This window comes from Giraffa tippelskirchi, chromosome 4, assembly GCF_054371585.1.
Source record: "Giraffa tippelskirchi isolate mGirTip1 chromosome 4, T2T-mGirTip1v1.2.pri, whole genome shotgun sequence".
Lineage (NCBI taxonomy): Eukaryota > Metazoa > Chordata > Mammalia > Artiodactyla > Giraffidae > Giraffa > Giraffa tippelskirchi.
In genome coordinates, this window is record NC_137278.1 from 57,753,344 (window position 1) to 57,773,331 (window position 19,988).

The window sequence follows — 19,988 nt, forward strand, 5'->3', positions numbered from 1 at the left end:
CCAGCAAGAATCAGGAAGCCAGGAGCCTGGAGAATGTCATGTATTTTAACAGCCTTAATCTGAACCCAAACAAATACTATGCTTGGTAGAATGTGATCTTATTTATTTATTAAACAAACCTAGTAGGACTGCCACTTGTCAGCACAGTATCCCCTCTGCCTTTAAAACCAAAGGAGTCAATTTCTTTTAAAATACTTGATAATCTGGGCTCTGTGTTAATTTCTCTCAAATAGGTCTAATTAGTGTTTCTTCACTGTTTCATCTGTAATGCTTCCTTAGCTTGGCAAGGTGATGAATTGCTTTGGCTTACTATTTGTTTTCCAAAGCCATTTGTAAAGGAAGAAAGAAGGACCTGTTTAATGAATTAAGGTCCTCTAATAAGGGCAACGATCTAAACAAGGCATTAAATAGAAAAGAGAAATGTCAGTGCAGATACAATATCCCTAGTTTCTTGAAATTAATAGATGTTGGCTAGTTTACAGTGTTTGTGATTTTAACCTAAAAGCATGGATATGAATATCAGCTGTGTATAGTATGTATTCACAAGTATGCATGTATCCTACTTCTGTTATCCACAGGTGAGTGGTTATTGGGGCACCAAGGCCGGTTTAGGATGGGAGTGGAATGGAGTGATACAGAAATGAGCGAATGACATTCTCTGCCTTGAAGGGCCTCAGAGTCCAGTAGAGACTTGATCACAAAAGTAACTCTGTCTACAGGCTGACCTTTAAGAGCACAGACCAAATGCACTGATGAGCTCCAGTGGTTTTCTGGTAGCATCTTTAGAATGTTCTATGTATAGTATCAGTTCAGTTCAGTTCAGTCGCTCAGTCGTGTCCGACTCTTTGCGACCCCATGAATTGCAGCACACCAGGCCTCTCTGTCCATCACCAACTCCCGGAGTCTGCACAAACCCATGTCCATCAAGTCAGTGATGCCATCCAACCATCTCTTCCTCTGTTGTCCCCTTCTCCTCCTGCCCCCAATCCTACTCAGCATTAGGGTCTTTTCCAATGAGTCAACTCTTCGCATGAAGTGGCCAAAGTATTGGAGTTTCAGCTTCAACATCAGACCTTCCAATGAACACCCAGGACTGATCTCCTTTAGGATGGATTGATTGGATCTCCTTGCAGTCCAAGGGACTCGCAAGAGTCTTCTGCAACACCACAGTTCAAAAGCATCAATTCTGCAGCGCTCAGCTTTCTTCACCGTCCCACTCTCACATCCATACATGACCACTGGAAAAACCATAGCCTTGACTAGACGGACTTTTGTTGGCAAAGTAATGTCTCTACTTTTAAATATGCTATCTAGGTTGGCCATAACCTTCCTTCCAAGGAGTAAGTGTCTTTTAATTTCATGGCTGCAATCACCATCAGCAGTGATTTTGGAGCCCCCAAAAATAAAGTCTGACAGTGTTTCCACTGTTTCCCCATCTATTTCCCATGAAGTGATGAGACCAGATGCCGTGATCTTAGTTTTCTGAATGTTGAACTTTAAGCCAACTTTTTCACTCTCCTCTTTCATCTTCATCAAGAGGCTCTTTAGTTCTTCTTCACTTTCTGCCATAAGGGTGGTGTCATCTGCATATCTGAGGTTATTGATATTTCTCCTGGCAATCTTGATTCCAGCTTGTGTTTCTTCCAGCCCAGCGTTTCTCATGATGTACTCTGCATATAAGTTAAATAAGCAGGGTGACAATATACAGCCTTGATGTACTCCTTTTCCTATCTGGAACCAGTCTGTTGTTCCATGTCCAGTTCTAACTGTTGCTTCCTGACCTGCATACAGGTTTCTCAAGAGACAGGTCAGATGGTCTGGTATTCCCATCTCTTTCAGAATTTTCCACAGCTTATTGTGATCCACACAGTCAAAGGCTTTGGCATAGTCAATAAAGCAGAAATGATGTTTTTATGGAACTCTCTTGCTTTTTCGATGATCCAGCGGATATTGGCAATTTGATCTCTGGTTCCTCTGCCTTTTCTAGTATCATGTCACCAGCAAACAGTGACAGTTTTACTTCTTCTTTTGCTATTTGGATTCCTTTTATTTCTTTTTCTTTTCTGATTGCTATGGCTAGGACTTCCAAAACTATGTTGAATAAAAGTGGATATTACTCAGCCATTAAAAATAACAAAATAGTGCCATTTGTAACAACACGGTTGGACCTGGAGATTATCATGCTAAGTGAAGTAAGTGAGACAGAGAAAGACAACTATCATATGATATCACTTATGTGTAGAATCTAATAAAAATTATACAAATAAACTTATTTACAAAACAGAAACAGACTCAGTTCAGTTCAGTTCAGTCGCTCAGCTGTGTCTGACTCTTTGTGACCCCATGAACCGCAGCACACCAGGCCTCCCTGTCCATCACCAACTCCTGGAGTTTACTCAAACTCATGTCCATTGAGTTGGTGATGTCATCCAACCATCTCATCCTCTGTTGTCCCCTTCTCCTACTGCCCTCAATCTTTCCCAGCATCAGGGTCTTTTCCATTGAGTCAGCTCTTGGCATCAGGTGGCCAAAATGTTGGAGTTTCAGCTTCAACATCAGTCTTTCCAATGAACACCCAGGACTGATCTGACTGACTGGTTGGATCTCCTTGTAGTCCAAGGGACTCTCAAGAGTCTTCTCCAACACCACAGTTCAAAAGCTTCAATTCTTCTGCGCTCAGCTTGAAACAGACTCAGAGAACTTGAAATCAAACTTATGGATACCAAAGGGGAAATGTATGGTGGAGGGGTAAATTAGCAGCTTAGGATTGACATATACACACTATTATATAGGTAGATTACTAACAAGGACCTACTGTATAGCACAGGGAACTCTACTCAATATTTTGCAGTAACCTATATGGGAAAAGAATCTGAAAAAGTAAATCTGTGAGTGATTTATCTTGCTATGCACCTGAAACTAACACAACATTGTAAATCAATTAAACTCCAATAAATATAATTTAAAAATGTGCAGACGAAATGCTAGGGGGGTGTAAGGGAGGTGGGGTTAAATCCCAAACCCATGGATGGTGGGGTGAGAGGTGGTGGAAGTGAAAGGTGGTGGTTAGGACCTGGAGAAGCTTCTTGAAGCAGAAGGTCAGATTTGAGTTGACTCTGAGAGATTGGTAGGTTGGAATTCTCTAATGCATTACTGAAGGAAAGTTTGGTTTTTACTGTTCTACTTTTTTCTTACTTACCTGGAGTTTGTTATGCCCATCTTTCTGATGAAATAAGTAGCAATATACCCTGAGAAAATTTAAAAAATACAGTATGAAGCAACAGGAAAAAATGACCTAGAGGCAAATATAGATACTTCATAAGTGTAAACTGATGAGACATGTGTGTCACCTGGATTGAGCTGGTTCTGGCTTCAAGTGCCCATCTCAAGCAATGAACATACATCAGGAGGTGTGCAAAACCACCTCTGATAACACTGATGGGTGACCTGCTATTTGTACACTTTTATAGCAATTGTATTAGGTTCTGAATGATCGCCCCACTTCTTGAAGTAAAGCATAGAATGACTTCGATGTGTTTAAATATTTCCAGGTATTTCAGAATTCATCAATCAGAGAAATCCAGTGAAATGGTAAAGCAGGAGAGGCAAGCATCATGTGTACAAAAACAAATAGCCAAGCCAAGAATCATCTGTCACAACACTTAGCAGTGAAAGAGGCTCAGTCTACGTTCCCAATGCTGCTCTGGGCTGCAATTCTGCTCACAGCCCTTATGCAACCTTTCTGCTGCATGAAATACTGTGGCAGAGATGGTGAGCTCTCATTGTAGAGTTCAGATCTGATCCCATGAAGTGGAAAAGATGTTGGAGCCCAGGGGAAGGTGTGGGGTCAGGAACCTTTTTCGGTGTATGTAGATGTATGCTTGTGAAGGCTCCAATCACTCTCTTGATTTTTGAATCACTCAAGAGCAGCTCACAAGGGGAAAAGATGGCAGGGTTTTTGTAAATCCTTCTCCACCTCTTTATTATGGCTATGGAGAAACTTTGCTGAAACATTTCATGCACATAAGGAATGGTTTGGCCAACTATGAACTCCAGGACCAAGTAAACAGTGCTCAGGAATGCTAAGGTGGATGGTCTCATCACTGTTGGATGGTGATGGCTAGAAGGATGTTGGAGAATAAATTGCAGTGTGATAGCACAGCCTTCAAAGTGGAAAATACAGATTCCTATGTGGCTTATGCATCACAAATGAAAATTTTTTTGCACAGCTAAAATGCCATTTGAAAAGTGTATATATTTTTAAATTGGGAAAGAGACGAAAGAAAGTATATTAAACAAAAGTAATACTTCACGCACATTAAAATGTGTGAATGTTAAATATATTTATATAGCAGCAACTTAGGCTGAATTACTACTTAATCAAACCATTGTGGCTGATAGCAAAGCAATAAAAAAAGTAAATTGCTTAATAATATTTAATGAGACATGCTTGTGAATTACCTAGAGTTCATTCCATAACTTTCAAGGTATTGGAGTAATTAATTGTTGTCCATAATCTTTATCTTATTTTAGAAAAATTTCCCCTTGCTAGTCAACCTGCCTAAACAATCTAGGATTATTATATCATTTTTAAAAGATTTTTTTTAATGTGGACTATTTTAAAAGTCTTTACTGAATCTGTCACAGTATTGCTTGTGTTTTATGTTTTGGATTTTTAGCCCTGAGGTATGTGGGATCTTAGCTCCCCTACCAGGGATTGAACCTGCAGGCCCTGCATCAGAAGGCAAAGTTCTAACTACTAAACCACCAGGGAAGTCCCTATTATACCATTTTTTTGGAATCCAGAGTTTTCTTGGCAGTGGAATGAATTATTACATAGAAAACTGCATTTTTCATCATTTTGGAGTAGATCAGTGAATAATTTAAGTTTGAAATTTCAGAAGGCCAACTGTGGCTTTTGTCTACTTACTCCTTATGTCTTAGACTGGGGATAAATGTGTTTGGACATGCTATTCTTTGAAAAATTCTGATGGTTTATTTTAACTCATTCGAGTTTATCTCACTAGAATTGGAGCCATTACATTTAAGACACATGAGGTTGAGGACAGGCTATGCTAAAGATGGGCCAACGAATATTAAATTCTCCTGAATTCTAAAAAGAAATGTTTGTGGCTTTATTCATCCAAGTGAAGAAACAGTAATAGTGATTTCATATTTTTGATGTGGATTTAGAAGCTTCATGGCTTTCTTTATGTTTCTGGAGCCAAAAATAATTGTTGTTTTTGCACAAGGCTTACAATCTCCTCAACATGACCTTGAAAAAGGTATTATTTTTCTCCATTTACAGACAATGTTCAGAACGGTTTATTAACTTCCTAAATATCTCAAGTTGAACTTTATATTCAAATGCCCTGAGACCAAATTTCATAAATGCTGCAATTTGTTCAACTGCAGTACATCCTTTGATAATACTGAGATAATTTTTGATACTTACAGCCACTTTCAGAAACTCCTAGCTTTTCCATTACATCAAACAAGACGAACCAGACTGTTGATACCATCACTTTAGCAGAACACCCAAAATAAGCATGGGTGCATTTCTGGAAATGCTATTTGATTTATTTTTTGCAAATTTTCTTCACATTTCTTCTGTGCAGATTTATAGATCTCTTTTAAAAAAATGTAATTTTGTAGTGGAGTCTAGTTGATTTACAATGTTGTGTTAGTTTCAGGTGTACGGCAAAGTGAATCAGTTATACATATGTATGTATCCTCTGTTTTTCAGATTCTTTTCCCAGTTAGGTTATTACAGAGTATTGAGTAGAGTTTCCTGTGCTGTACAGTAGGTCCTTATTAGCTGTCTATTTTATATGTAGCAGTGTGTGCACATAAGTCCCAAACTCCTAAGCTATCCCACCCCTCTATTTTTCTCCTTTGGTAACCATAAGATTGTTTTTCATGTCTGTGAGTCTGTTTCGGTTTTGTGCTATGCATAGTCGCTCAGTCGTGTCCGACTCTTTGTGACCCCATGGATTGCAGCCCACCAGGCTCTTCTGTCCATGGGATTCTCCAGGCAAGAATACTGGAATGGGTTGCCATTTCCCTCTCCAGGGGATCTTCCCAATCCAGGGATCGAACCCATGTCTCCTATGTCGCCCCCATTGCAGGTGGATTCTTTACCCACTGAGCCATCAGGGAAGCCCTATTTTGTAAATACATTCATTTGTATCATTTTTTTAAGATTCACATTTAAGTGATATTATAGGACATTTTAGATTAAGAGATTTGCCCCAAACTTCCAATTGAGAGCACTTAGAAACATTGGTCAAAATGTGTAAAACTCAATTAAAGGTATCGGAAATCTACAGACGCATCAGAGCCAAGGTCCAGGCGAGGACGAGAGAACAGGGCCCTGACTTCATTCCCGTCAGCGTGATGCCAGGTCTGAGTGACTAAAGTGTTCTCAGCTCTCTGAGCTGAGGAAGCTGGTCTCCCAGCACCTGTGGTCCAGGCCCACAAAGGAGGAAACGCTCGGTACCCATCCAGCTTACTGGAGGAATGAAACATTTAAAGGAATTTAAGACGCTTTAAAAATCAAAAGTCTTTCTCATCCGCAGAACTGCTCTGCTCTCCAAGGAGATTTATTCATGTTCCTAGGAGCTCCTAATCTTGAATTGGTATAAATGCTGCACTGGAAGAATCAATCAATGTTATTCACTGAAAAACTTGATTTAGAACAAGCGGCGGACAGAGCTTTTGAGGTCTCTAAGGCACTAAACAATGAAGCAAGCTTATCTTTGATTAGAAGGGGACATTTTCCTGACTGGCTTTCCCCAAACTACTCGCTTAGAGGTGCTGCAAAGTAAGGGCTTAGCCATGTCTGGATGGAGAGTGGGAGGGGGAGGTGTTGAGACCAGTTAATGACATCAAGGTGACCCCCTTACTTGCAGCTGCAGTCTGATTCTCCATTAGATCTATTTCAGAGCTATAAACTTTATCTTACATAATTATTATTTTCAAAAAAGATTATTTTTTAATCAGAATTTAGAAAATCATTTTATTTGTTTATTTATTTTTGGCTGTCCTGGGCTTTTCTTCTTTGCTGTGTGAGGCCTTTTCTCTAGTTTCTCTAGTTGTGGCAAGCAGGGACTACTCTAGTTTCGATGAGTGAGACACCCCCACACGCAGGTGCTTTAATAACATGGCTTAAAGAGAGGGTTTTTACTGTACAGCACAGGGAACTCTATTCAGTGTTCTGTGCTGACCTAAATGGGAAGGAAATCCGATAAAGGGGGATTATATAAAAACACATAGCTGATTCACTTTGTTGTACAGCAGGAGCTAACACAATGTTGTAAAGTAACTATACTCCAATAAAAATTAATTAAAAAAAGAAAATGAGAGCTTCCCTTGCCAGAAAGCAAGACAAACATCAGAGAAGAGTTGTGACAGTAAGTGATAGCAGGGTTTTGTTTCCTTAGAGACAGAGGATGTTAGATGTCAAACTGGCCTGCTGGGTGGTGGCTAGGGGCAGGCCAGCTGCCGGCATCCGTCCCACTTGTTTTAGCAGCAGAATTAGGACGTGTCCCTCCCCCTGGCCCTCTGAGATCTAGATTTGCCCTCCCAGATGCCCTCTGGCCTCAACCTGTTGTGTGGTCTCTGAACAAGTGTCCAGCTGAGTGAGGTCAATGCTTCTTTGCAGAGAACCAGCGCTTTTTCCACTCCCTTGGAAAAGTAAGAATGGACATAGACATGGGACTGTGTCATGGGAAGTCAGCCTGCTACGAGGACACCCAGACTTGCACAAAGGATAAAAATTCCCTTCAAACACTTTCTCTTTTTTTTAATATATATTTTATTTATTTTTAATTTTGTTTAAGATTCTGGCTTTATATTTATTTATTTAGGGCTGCACTGGGTCTTCGTTCCTACACTAGGGCTTTTCTCTAGTTGTGGTGAGTGGGGGCTACCCTCTAGTTGCAGTGTGCAGTCTTCTCTTGTTGTTGAGCACAGGCTCTCAGCACCTGGGCTTCAGCAGTTGTGGAGCTCTAGAGCATAGGCTCAGTAGTTGTGGCACATGTGATTAGTTGCTACATGGCAGGTGAGCTCTTCCCAGAGCAGGGTCGAACCCATGGTCCCTGCATTGTCAGGCAGATTCTTAACCACTGGGGAAGGCCTCAGTTCTTCTTATATTCTTTAAATGAGATTGAATTTGTACACACAGTCACCCACACACACACCCACAAAAGTTAGTCCGTTGCTTGTCAGGAAGCCAGCTGTTTAAGAAACATTAGAAGAGAGATGATTACGTTTGAACCTGACTTTGTGGGGCCCGTGCATGTCCTATCTGCCTTCTCTGCTTTTTCTTCCTTTTCTAGCCATTATGAATTTATGAAAATACATCCAGTGGGAATACTCCTGTTTGTTCAGGACTATTCAAGGTGCTATGTGACAGAATAAAAGAAGAAGCCTGGTCCCTGCCGTGGGGAGCCTTGAACTTGGAGACAGGCAAGCGAGTGAAGAGGCAGTCAGCCCTCCAGTGTTGAAGTTGGAAAAGCTCTCTACCTTGTGAGCTAATTTGCAAATTAGCTCACTCTTCTTGTGATTTTCTCTTTTAGAGGGTTTTCTTAAGCTCACTTGATATCTTTTCAGTCTATATCTTTTCTGTGGGTTTGGTTTATGAAATTCATTAATGCTGGTTTGCTTCGTTTGGAGCTTCCCTGGTGGCTCAGATGGTAAAGAATCTGCCTGCAATGCAGGAGATGTGGGTTTGATCCCTGGGTCAGGAGGATCCCCTGGAGGAGGGCCTGGCAACTCACTCCAGTATTCTCGACTGGAGAATCCCATGGCCAGAGGAGCCTGGCGGGCTACAGTCCACGGGGTCACAAAGAGTCGGACATGACTGAGCAGCTAACATACTTGCTTCATTTGAGGCAATAGATCTAGAAAGGCACAGTCTAGACCCTGTGTTGCCGGCCGTGCTGCGTGTTGGCTACCGAGGCTGGAGAGCTCTGTGGACAGTCAAGGGGACACATCACAGGTACAGGGAGGGATCCTCTGCTGTGAGTGCTGGACTGGGTGCTGCCATACAGACACAGGCTCTGACTTCAACGAGCTTAACATGTTCTAGAGCGGACCCTCGCCCTAACCTTAGCCCTAACATGCACAAAGCAGGAAGGAACTGTTTCTGGTAAGAGACAATGAGCGAGGTTTTATGGAGTGGTTAGCAGATCACTTCTGTGCTGAGCAACACACAGAAGGTTCTGGGAGGCTTAGGGGGTGAACTGATCCACAGATGGAGCTGAAGGGGTTGGGAAGTTTGGTTTGTCAGTTTCTGTTGACCTTGGTGTGAACCTGGGCCATGTGTTTATACTTTCCCACTTTGAGTCTGCAGTTCTCTTGCAAGAAAGGTATTTAGAAGATTCTATTTCCAGAAGCCTATTTGGAGACACAAGTTTGGCAGCTGGCGGGATAATGAACCCATTTCAATAGAATAAATCCCATTACAATTAATATTAAGCAGCCGCAGAATGATTCATGAAGCTCCTTTCAAAATTCAGAAAGTACTTAATCAAAAGGAGGGGGAGGGGAGAGAATAAATAGAAATCATGTCAGAAGTTGATTATCCTTGGCTTTCTTTAAAGAGCCAGTTCTGCTGTATCTCAGGCTGACTGGTGCTGAGGTCAAGTGAATGGATTTATTTTACTACATAAAACTTTGCATTGGGCTGATAGAAATCTGACAAAAGGTTCTAAACGTCCAGGGAGCTGATGAATTTTTGCTGGTCAAATGACTGCCCTAAGGTTTGTAAGTACTGTGTTTGGGTTTTTTTGATCTGTGGATTTTGCTTCTCTCTCTCTCTCCCTCCATCATGTTCCTCATTTCTTCCACCTTCTGTTTTCAGTGTGGAAATAGATATTCCGTGTGCTCTAGGAGAGATGCTCTTAAGGGCACAGTTTAGTCCCTTGACATCTTTCAACCATTGACACTCTCTTTTAGTCTCTTTTGGTACCAACAAAATAAAGACTTCACACATCACCGTCACAAAGCTGGAGTTTCTTTTAAGGAATTCTTGGTCCAGCATCACCAATAAGAGTCTTTCTTTGGCCGTCTGCTGGCCTCCCTGTCTCTCCCAATCTTTCTCCTCAGTGGGTGCACTCGTGCTGTCTCTCTTGTCCTGGGACCACACATGGCCTATTGAGACCACCCTCGGCCTCCTGCATTTTACATCAGCTCCCATTGCTATTTTTGACATTCTTCTGCAGTCTTGCATACCCTCCATGGGCATGTGATCCAAGAAGTTCATTCCTATATTTAATCAGAGTCTCCATCCATACCAATTTGATTGCCATAGTTTTCAGTAATGGCTCTTAAAAGACTTTGTGTCTTGTTGTGCCTTTCTGCATCTGGGAAGGACCTCTCACTTTCCTTCCCAAAGAACATTCCCTTCATTCCCTTTCCTCCTCCCCACCCATCTCACACGTCACTTCCTTGACTACCTACTTTCTTGCTGCTTCTCTGTTCCTGTTGCCTTTATTCAGAAATCCATGCATATGAATCCTTTGTCACCAGATTCCTTGATAGTGTTTTCAGTTCTTCAGCACAAAAGGTCAAAGGAACTTTTCTGGCAAAGGCGGAACTCTCTCTAAAGGGGAAGGACTTGAGGGGCCAAGGTGCTCACTATGCATTCTCAGTCGTGTCCTACTTTTTTGCAACCCCATGGACTATAGCCTGCCAGGCTCCTCTGTCCATGGGATTCTCCAGGCAAGAATACTTGAGTGGGTTGCCATTTCCTTCTCCAGGGGATCTTCCTGACCCAGGGATCAAACCCACGTCTCTTGGCAGGCAAGTTCTTTACCACTGGGCCACCTGGGAAGCCCAAGGATAGATTACCAGCAGGAAAGTGCATATTTTTCAGCTGATGTGGTGATCAGACTCAAAGTCCTGGAGACCACGTCTTCATGGAAAGGTTTACCCATCCTTATCCACACAGAGCTGGAAGAAGACAGCACCTTCCAAGCTTCCTTATATATTTCATAGCAATTTGAGTTTTCCATCTTGGCACATCTTTTCAGTCAGTAGGGCTTGAAAAGGGAAATGGAGTGAGTTTGTGTGTGTGTGAAAGACATAGAGATTCAGCAGCAGAAGCCAGGCCAGATGGCGTCTGTCTTGCAGGAGCACCTTCTCTGTCACCCTCAACAGACAGGGAGATGCCAATCTTCCAGCCACTGGTCACCATCAGCTCCTTCACTCTCAGAATCAACTCAGAAGTAATAAGATAAGAATTTTTATGTCTCTCATGAAGGAAAATAAAGGCTCATTTTCCTCCCAAATCCTGAGACCTCTTCTTTCCTGAATCTAGTTTTATGAGAAGAGTGTGGGGCTGTGTTGTGGCTGAGAGAGACGCCTCCATGAAAGGAGGCTGAAGCGATGCCTCACCACAAGGCGAGCTGATGCCTCAGAGGAATCTGTTTTGCCTTCTGGAGGGACTGATAACCAGCATCAAGCTTGTTGGCCAGGAGGGCCCTGGGTCCTCAGCACACACAGGCTTCAGGCTGGGGGGGATCAGGTCACGACTGTTCTCAGCCATGCCACCCAAAGGTGACTGCCCTTGGCCCTTGGGCGCTCTTGGCTACCCGCAAGACCATGAGAACCTGGTGAGATGGCTGTGCATGGCAGTCCACCCCTGGAAATGTTATAACTACAATGTGTGAGCAAACAAGTATCTCCATCAACTATGTGAGTGCCAAGTAGCAGCACCTCTGATGCTTAGAAATAAAACATTGAATTTCCTCTTCAGGAGAAGAGACCTCAGGCTAATTGCTCACTGCTCCTGCCTCAGAGCTTTGTCCCTTTGCAGCTCTCACACAGCAGTGGTATAATACAGCCACTTCCCTGAATGCACACATTCAGTTAATAATGATTTACACTTCCTGCTCTGGCTCCCGTCAGAGCAACAGTGACAAATCTCCTTGCTTAAGTCTGGTGGGATGCAACTTCTTATGGTTTGCTAAATACCCTTCCAAGCTGGCAGTAACTTGCCCAAGGTGACAAGCCCAAGCTCATCTGATGGAAATTTTTTCTGATGGTGTTGACACCACACTGTCTAAACCCATGCAATTTTCCAAAGGTGCTTTAGAACTTGTTGTTGTTGTTCAGTCGTGTCTGACTCTTTGAGGCCCCATGGACTGCAGCATGCCAGGCCTCCCTGTCCTTCACTATCTCCCAGAATTTGCTCAAACTCGTGTCTATTGAGTCTGTGATGCCATCCATCTCATCCTCTGTTGTCCCCTTTTCCTTCTGCTCTCAATCTTTCCTAGCATCAGGGACTTTTCCAATGAGTTAGCTCTTCACATCAGGTGGCCAAAGTACTGGAACTTTAGCTTCAGCACCAGTCCTTCCAACAAGTATTCAACATTGATTTCCTTTACGATTGTCTGGTTGATCTTCTTGCTGTCCAAGGGACTCTCAAGAGTCTTCTCGTTCAGTCATGTCTGACTCTTCGCAACCCCATGGACTGTAGCCCACCAGGCTCCTCTGTCCATAGAATTCTCCAGGCAAGAATACTGGAGTGGGTTGCCATTTTCTTCTCCAGGGGGTTTTCCTGACCCAGTGATCAAACCCAGGTCTCCCACATTGCAGGTGGGTTCTTTACCGTCTGAGCCACCAGGGAAGTGTTTTCTCTGATGCAAGGAACAGAAATGTATTTGAACAAAATTAAGTCTAGGAAGGCATCTTATTATAAAGGTGCTTGTCTCCCAGAAGAGATGGAGGTGGAGGGGCTTCATTCTAGAATCATCTGGAGGAGGGTGATGGTGACCATCTATGAAGCCTCACTTATTTACACTTGGTTTGGTATGGAGCCCCCAATCTTAGGTCGACTCAATCTGATACAATAGTTCTGGCCTTCAGCATCAAATACTTACAGCATCTTAGTTCCAAATTAGAATGGTTATGTCCATTAAACCATGTGGCCACCCATAGGGTCAGTCATGTAGAGCTAGGAAGGCAATTGGTTTTGGCCAAATGATGTATGTGGCTGATTTTCCAGGGTCTATGGTGAGACAGGTTAAATTAGAAGGAAAAGTTACATATAGAGAGTAAGTAATCCACGTGGAATGTGCCAAGTTACTTTCCCTCATGAAAAATAAAAAAACAAAAAAGGTTTCTCACTACTTTTCTCTGTAGATTAATATATAACATAGAACTAGATGAGATCCTATTTAAGGCTGAATTATAGATTCAATGATCTCTCCCAAGCCCTGATGAATATAATTCTCTTCCCTCCAAAAAGCTATTTTATTATTAACAGTAGGATAGTATTTACCCAACTAGACATATGGATGTTAGTGATGCGCTCTTATGGAACAGGTCAAATATAGAAAGAAAAGTAGACTTTGAAATCACCCTCCATATTCAGTATGAAATGGAATAGCATTTTCAAACTTGAGTGATGTTTAATCTTTTTAAAATTTTAGTAAATTCTTTATTGTGGTAAAACATTGCATAAAATTTAACATTTTAACCATCTTGAAGTGTAAAATTCAAAGGCATCAATTATATGCACAATTTTGTACAACCACCATCACCATCTATTTATAAAATCCCAAATGGAAACTCAGAAATCATTAAGCAATAACTCCCCCTATTCCTCCCTCAATCAATTCCTGGTGATCTGTAACCTCTATGAATATGCCTGTTCTAGATATTTCATAGAAGTAGAATATACAGTATTAGTCCCTTGTGTCTGTCTTGTTTCACTTAGATAAGATTTTCAAGGTTTATTCATGTTGCAGCCATGTCAGAAAGTCATTCCTTTTATGACTAAACAATATTCCATTGTATGTATGAACTACATTTTGCTTCACTTGTCAGTGAACATTTGGGTTATTTTTACCTTTGAGCTATTGCAAATAATGCTGCTATAAACATTGGTGTAAAAATATATATTTCATTCCTTGTTTTTAATTCTTTAAAATACATACCTAGGACTGAAGTTCTGGATCATGTGGTAATTCTCTATTTAACGTTTTGATGAACTGTCAACCTGTTTTCCACAGCAGCTGCCCTGTTTTACATTTTCACCATCATTTATAGGGTTCCAATTTCCTCAAACTTTGCAAATGCTTGTCATTTTCCATTTTTTTAAATTATAACTATCCTAGGAGGTATGAAGTGGCACCTTACATCCTGTGGTTTTGATTTGCGTTTACTTAGTGACTACAGATACTGAGGATTTTTTTCATGTTCTTATAAGATATTTACATATCTTTGGGAAAATGTCTATTTCAACTGTTTGCCCTCTTTGTTAAGTTTTCAATTTCAGTTATTGTATTTTGAGCTCCAGATTTTTTGCTTGCTCTTCTCTATAGTTCCTCTTTGTTGACAGTTTCATTTTGTTCATAGATTGCTTTCCATTTTCTAAGTGTTTACGTGATCATGTTTTCTGGAGACCTTTGGGCTAAAGATAGTTCTTTTAAAATCTTTGTCTAGTAAGTCCAATGATTGGACTTCCTCAGGGATGGTTCACTTCAGTTCAGTTCAGTTTCTCAGTCATGTCCAACTCTTTGCGACCCCATGGACTGCAGCATGCCAGGCTTTCCTGTCCATCACCAACTCCTGGAGCTTGCTCGAACTCATGTCCATCGAGTCAGTAATGCCATCCAACCATCTCATCCTCTGTTGTCCCCTTCTCCTCCTGCCTTCAATCTTTCCCAGCATCAGGGTCTTTTCCAGTGAGTCAGTTCTTCCCATCAAGTGGCCAAAGTATTGGAGCTTCAGTTTCAGCATCAGTCCTTACAATGAATATTCAGGACTGATTTCCTTTAGGATTGACTGGTTTGATCTCCTCACAGTCCAAAGGCCTCTTGAGTCTTCAACACACAGTTCTAAAGCATCAATTTGTGGGCGTTCAGGTTTCTTTATGGTCCAACTCTCATATTCATACATGACTATTGGAAAAAGCATAGCTTTGACTAGATGGACCTTTGTTGGCAAAGTAATGTCTCTGCTTTTTAATATGCTGTCTAGGTTGGTCATAGCTTTTCTTTCAAGGAGCAAACATCTTTTGATTTCATGGCTGCAGTCACCATGTGTCTGGGATGGTTGCTGTCCATTTATTATGTTATTTTGTGTGGGTGGTACATTCCTGTTTCTTTGTATGCCTTGAATTTTTTGTTGACATTTGGAATTTTGAGTTTTATAATGTGGATCTTCTCCTTCCCCAGGGTTTGCCCATTTGTGATTGCTGAAAGTTGTCTAGATAATTCATTTAGTGACTTTCCCAAAGTGTTTAGGAAAGATGTATTCTTTGCTTGTGGTCACTGAAGTCTGTTCCTTTGGGTTGTCTTCAGCTGATATGTTGACAGAGGTTTCTTTGGATGCCAAGGATTAAAAACAATAACAACACCCTTTCCAGTCTTGGCATATTGTTCCTTGCTGAATTATTCCTTCAAATGCTGGCCAATTTTGCCCTGGGCTTAGAGATCTGTGAGAGGTAAAATTAGGGTTCTCTCAGTGTTTTCTGATGGAGAAGGCAATGGCACCCCACTCCAGTACTCTTGCCTGGAAAATCCCATGGACAGAGGAGCCTGGTGGGCTACAGTCCATGGGGTCGCGAAGAGTCAGACACTACTGAGCAACTTTGCTTTCACTTTTCACTTTCACACATTGGAGAGGGAAATGGCAACCCACTCAAGTGTTCTTGCCTGGAGAATCCCAGAGATGGGGGAGCCTGGTGGGCTGCCGTCTATGGGGTCGCACAGAGTCGGACATGACTGAAGCAACTTAGCAGCAGCAGCAGCAGCAGTGTTTTCTGAGCACATGCCTTGTTTTGCCTATGCACATGGCTTCCTAAATTTCTCTGAGTACACAGGTGCTTTTGAATTTCTTACATCCCTAATGCACTGCTCCCAGGTTTTCCTCTTGAGGACATAAGCAATCATTGTTTGCCCTCACCATTTTATCCCTGGTCACTGTGTGTTATTGATCACTTTCCACTACTTTTCTATCCCAAATGGCTTCCACATTAGACACAACATTGTTGAGCACCTTGCTGCAGTCCTTCGGGCAGCCTCGAGCAGACATAGAAGGTCTGTAAGCTCAGATCTATTCCTTCTGGAGCCAGAGCCCAGGACCCATGTTGGGAAGAGAGATTGTCACCCTTAAAATCATCAGTGATTCAGGGGGATCCTAAGATGGGAGAAAATGCTATAAAGATTTCCTATGACTTTCAACTTGCCTTTTTCCTGATTCAGCATCCTCTTGATGGCTATAAAACTTTGACTGTTCTCCACAGTTCTGACAGTGTTGGTCCTGATAGTTTCTGCTTGTTTTTTGATATTTCTAAGTCCCCAACTCAGGCAGGAACTTGAAACTGCCTATTCTTCCATTTTTCTGACATCTCTTTCATAGTGGTTTACTTTCTTTCCCAAGAAGAGGCACTGGGCTAGTTTTTAATGCAGGACTTGAAAAACTATAGCCTGTGCAGACATATCAGCCTGCTGCCTGCTTTATTTTAAATAAAGGAGGTTTTATTGGAATAGTCATGCTCATTTGCTTAGGTGTTATCTTTAGCATCTTTCCTGCAGCTAACAGCAAAGTTGTATAATTTCAACAGGAAATGTGTGGCTCACAAAGCCTAATATTTACTATCTGAACCTTTACAGAAAAGGTTTACAGACCCTATTTTAAAGTAGATGCTGTCAGTGGACCTTTTACTGTTTAACTGAAATGGTTTCCTTTTAATTATGCAATAATTAAATAATTATTTTTTAATTTTAATTAAATAATAATTAAAAATTATAATTCCACTTAATTATGTTACTTAAATATGTATTAACAAAGTTGCATATACTTTTTTGTACTTATAACATTCATAAATGCATGAAACAAATTTATAAAGGAGATAAAAACCTAAAAAAATTGATGCATTAAAATTAACAAGTTGATTTAATGTAAGGTTCTTTTGATGAGATAAAATTGGTGATGCTGGGTTTGAGTTGAGAAATTATTTACCTCTTTTTAGTTCTTGATGACTTGATTTTTGATTGTGAAAATGATTTCGTTATATCACAATTATTACCATTTTCATCTTCCTGTTTAACAATGAATTTGCTAGGTAAGCTAGCAAACATCCTTTACTCTGAAAAGCCAATCACCTCAATCATGCATCTTTTCTCAATTTCGGGTCTCTAGGGTCAGCACTCAGATGAAGTTTTCCATAAAAGGAATTTATGTAGGAAGGGTTCTCAGGAGAATCGGAAAAGAGAATAGTGTACACCAGCTAGGGAAAAGAAAGAAATCAAGCAGGTGTCTGATTTCCATAGAAGTTCCAGTCTCAGACGGCAGTGCAGGTTTTTTTTTTTTTATTAGCTTTGAGCATCTGTGCTACTGTAAGTCATAGGAAGACTTGGTTCTCACACATGTTTGTATTCAAATGACAATGCAGTTTTATCAGTGCAGTGGGTGCGATGCCTGTTGGCCACTTGGCTCCCTCTTGGGGAAGATGCATCCTTTGTCATCAAGTCTCTCTGTTCTTTTTTTATCAGTCCTCGGTGGTCAAGCTACACATTTCTCAGACACACTATGTGATTTCTGGTGTCACTATTTCATGAATGCTTCCCTAGTCACTCCCTGATATCGCAGTTGGTAAAGAATCTGCCTGCACTGCAGGAGACCCTGGTTTGATTCCTGGGTTGTGAAGATCTGCTGGAGTAGGGATAGGCTACCCACTCCAATATTCTTGAGCTTCCCTTGTGGCTCAGTTGGTAAAGAATCCACCTGCAATGTGGGAGACCTGGGTTTGATTCCTGGTTTGGGAATATCCCTGGAAAAGGTAAAGGCTACCCACTCCATATTGTGGCCTGGAGAATTCCATGGACTGTATAGTCCATGAGGTCGCAAAGAGTCGGACACAACTGAGTGACTTTCACTCCCTAGTTGCTCAGCTCATAAAGAACCTGCCTGCACATGAGTTTGGGTAGGCTCCAGGAGTTGGTGGTGGACAGGGAGGCCTGGCCTGCTGCAGCTCATGGGGTCACAAAGAGTCGGACACGAGAGCGACTGAACTGAACTGAACTGCCAATGCAGGAGATGCAAGAGACACAGATTCGATCCCTGGATTGGAAAGATCCCTTGGAGGAGGAAATGGCAACCCACTCCAATACTCTTGCTTGGAAAATTCCATGGATAAAGGAGCCTGATGAGCTACAGTCCGTGGGGTCACAAAGAGTTGGACACTATTGAGTGCACACACACACAATAATTCATGAAATAATTTAAGGAATTTGTGTTTTACTCTGTGGTCGTGTCTTTAATTATGAATGATCACTATCGTTTCTGTTTCTGTTACACCTGGTAGAATAAGTTAATGAGTTCAACAGTCAATGGAGCATGACTGTGTCATTTGGACACGTGGCAGGGCAAGTCCAGGGCAGTGTGATACACTCCTCACCATGTATAAAATGGAGAACTAGTGAGAACTTGCTGTAGAACACAGGAAACTCAGCTCAGTGCTCCATGGTGACCTGAATGGGAAGGAAATCCAGAAAAGAGGGGATGTATTAATACATATGGGGCTTCCCAGGTAGTGCTGGTGGTAAAGAAACCACCTACCAATGAAGGAGACGCAAGAGATGTGGGTTCAATCCCTGGGTCAGGAAGATCCCCTGGAGGAGGCCATGGCAACCCTTTCTGGTATTCTTGCCTGGAAAATCCCATGGACGGAGGAACCTGGCAGGCTACAGTCCAAAAGGTCACATAGCATTGGACACAACTGAAACGGCAGCACGCAAGCATGCATGTATACATACAGCTGATTCACTTTGCTGTACAACAGAAACTAACACAACATTGTAAAGCAACTATACACCAATAAAAATTAAAAAAAAATAATTATTGCCCTAGACGATAATATGGCTCTAGTAAATCTGTAAACACAAATCAAACATAAGCTCTAAGGAAAATATTTGATGGAAATGCATTATTTAAAATATTATCTCAAAATAAATTAATTAAAAATATGATCAAGGACATTAAGACTCCTGACTGTGTGTTGGTAGGTTGCTTAGGGTCTGTGGACAAGGTACAGAAGGCTAAGTGATGTTAGATTTGTAAATAAGTATGTGGCTTGGTATTTAGGTTTTAATTGTCTCATGAGGCAGAATAACTGTGTCACACGTGTATGGCAGAGCCTCACTGAACAAGGTGCAGGAGAGGTGCTGTCCTAAAAACTTTGGCACTGAGCTGAGATTGTTCAAGACAAAAGGAATTGTACACAAGCACTTGTACTAAAGGGCTTCCCACATGGCTCAGTGGTAAAGAATCCCCCTGCCAATGCAGAAGCACAGGTTTGATCCCTGGGTAGGGAAGATTCCCCTGGAGAAAGAAATGGCAACCTACTCCAGTATTTTTGCCTGGAGAATCCCATGGACAGAGGAGCCTGGCAGGTTATAGTCCACGGGGTCACAAAGAGTTGGATATGACTGAAGTGACTTAGCACCCACACACACATACAAAATGGCACTGGGCCATCTTGTAGTGCCAACAAGTAAAGAAGTACTCAAAGACACACAACACACACACAGACATGATGATATTTCACAGGGACCCAGAAGGGAACTGAAAAAGTCCTTAGTGGCCAGAGCTTGAACCATTTGAGCAAGCATATGAAAAACTGGATTTTACTGGATTATAACTCAAAGTATAAAATAAATAGCCAGAAGTCCATACTGATATAAAAATGAATGAATAAATAAATGGGGAAAACTCTACAAATATCCTGTACAGAAGAATTCCAAATAGTTTAAGTATGACTTCCTTTTGATAGAAAAACAAACAAGCGATTTTTGCAGTAGGTAGAACTTGACACACACTGGCTTTTCCTTGTGATCAAACTTAGCTCCATCAGTGTTAAGTCTTACTGACAGTATATACCCTTGATACGAGGTGATGAAAATGACATTTTCCCTGCTGTGGTTTTCCTCCCCAGTATAATCATGAGGAAACACAATCAGATAAAACTCAAA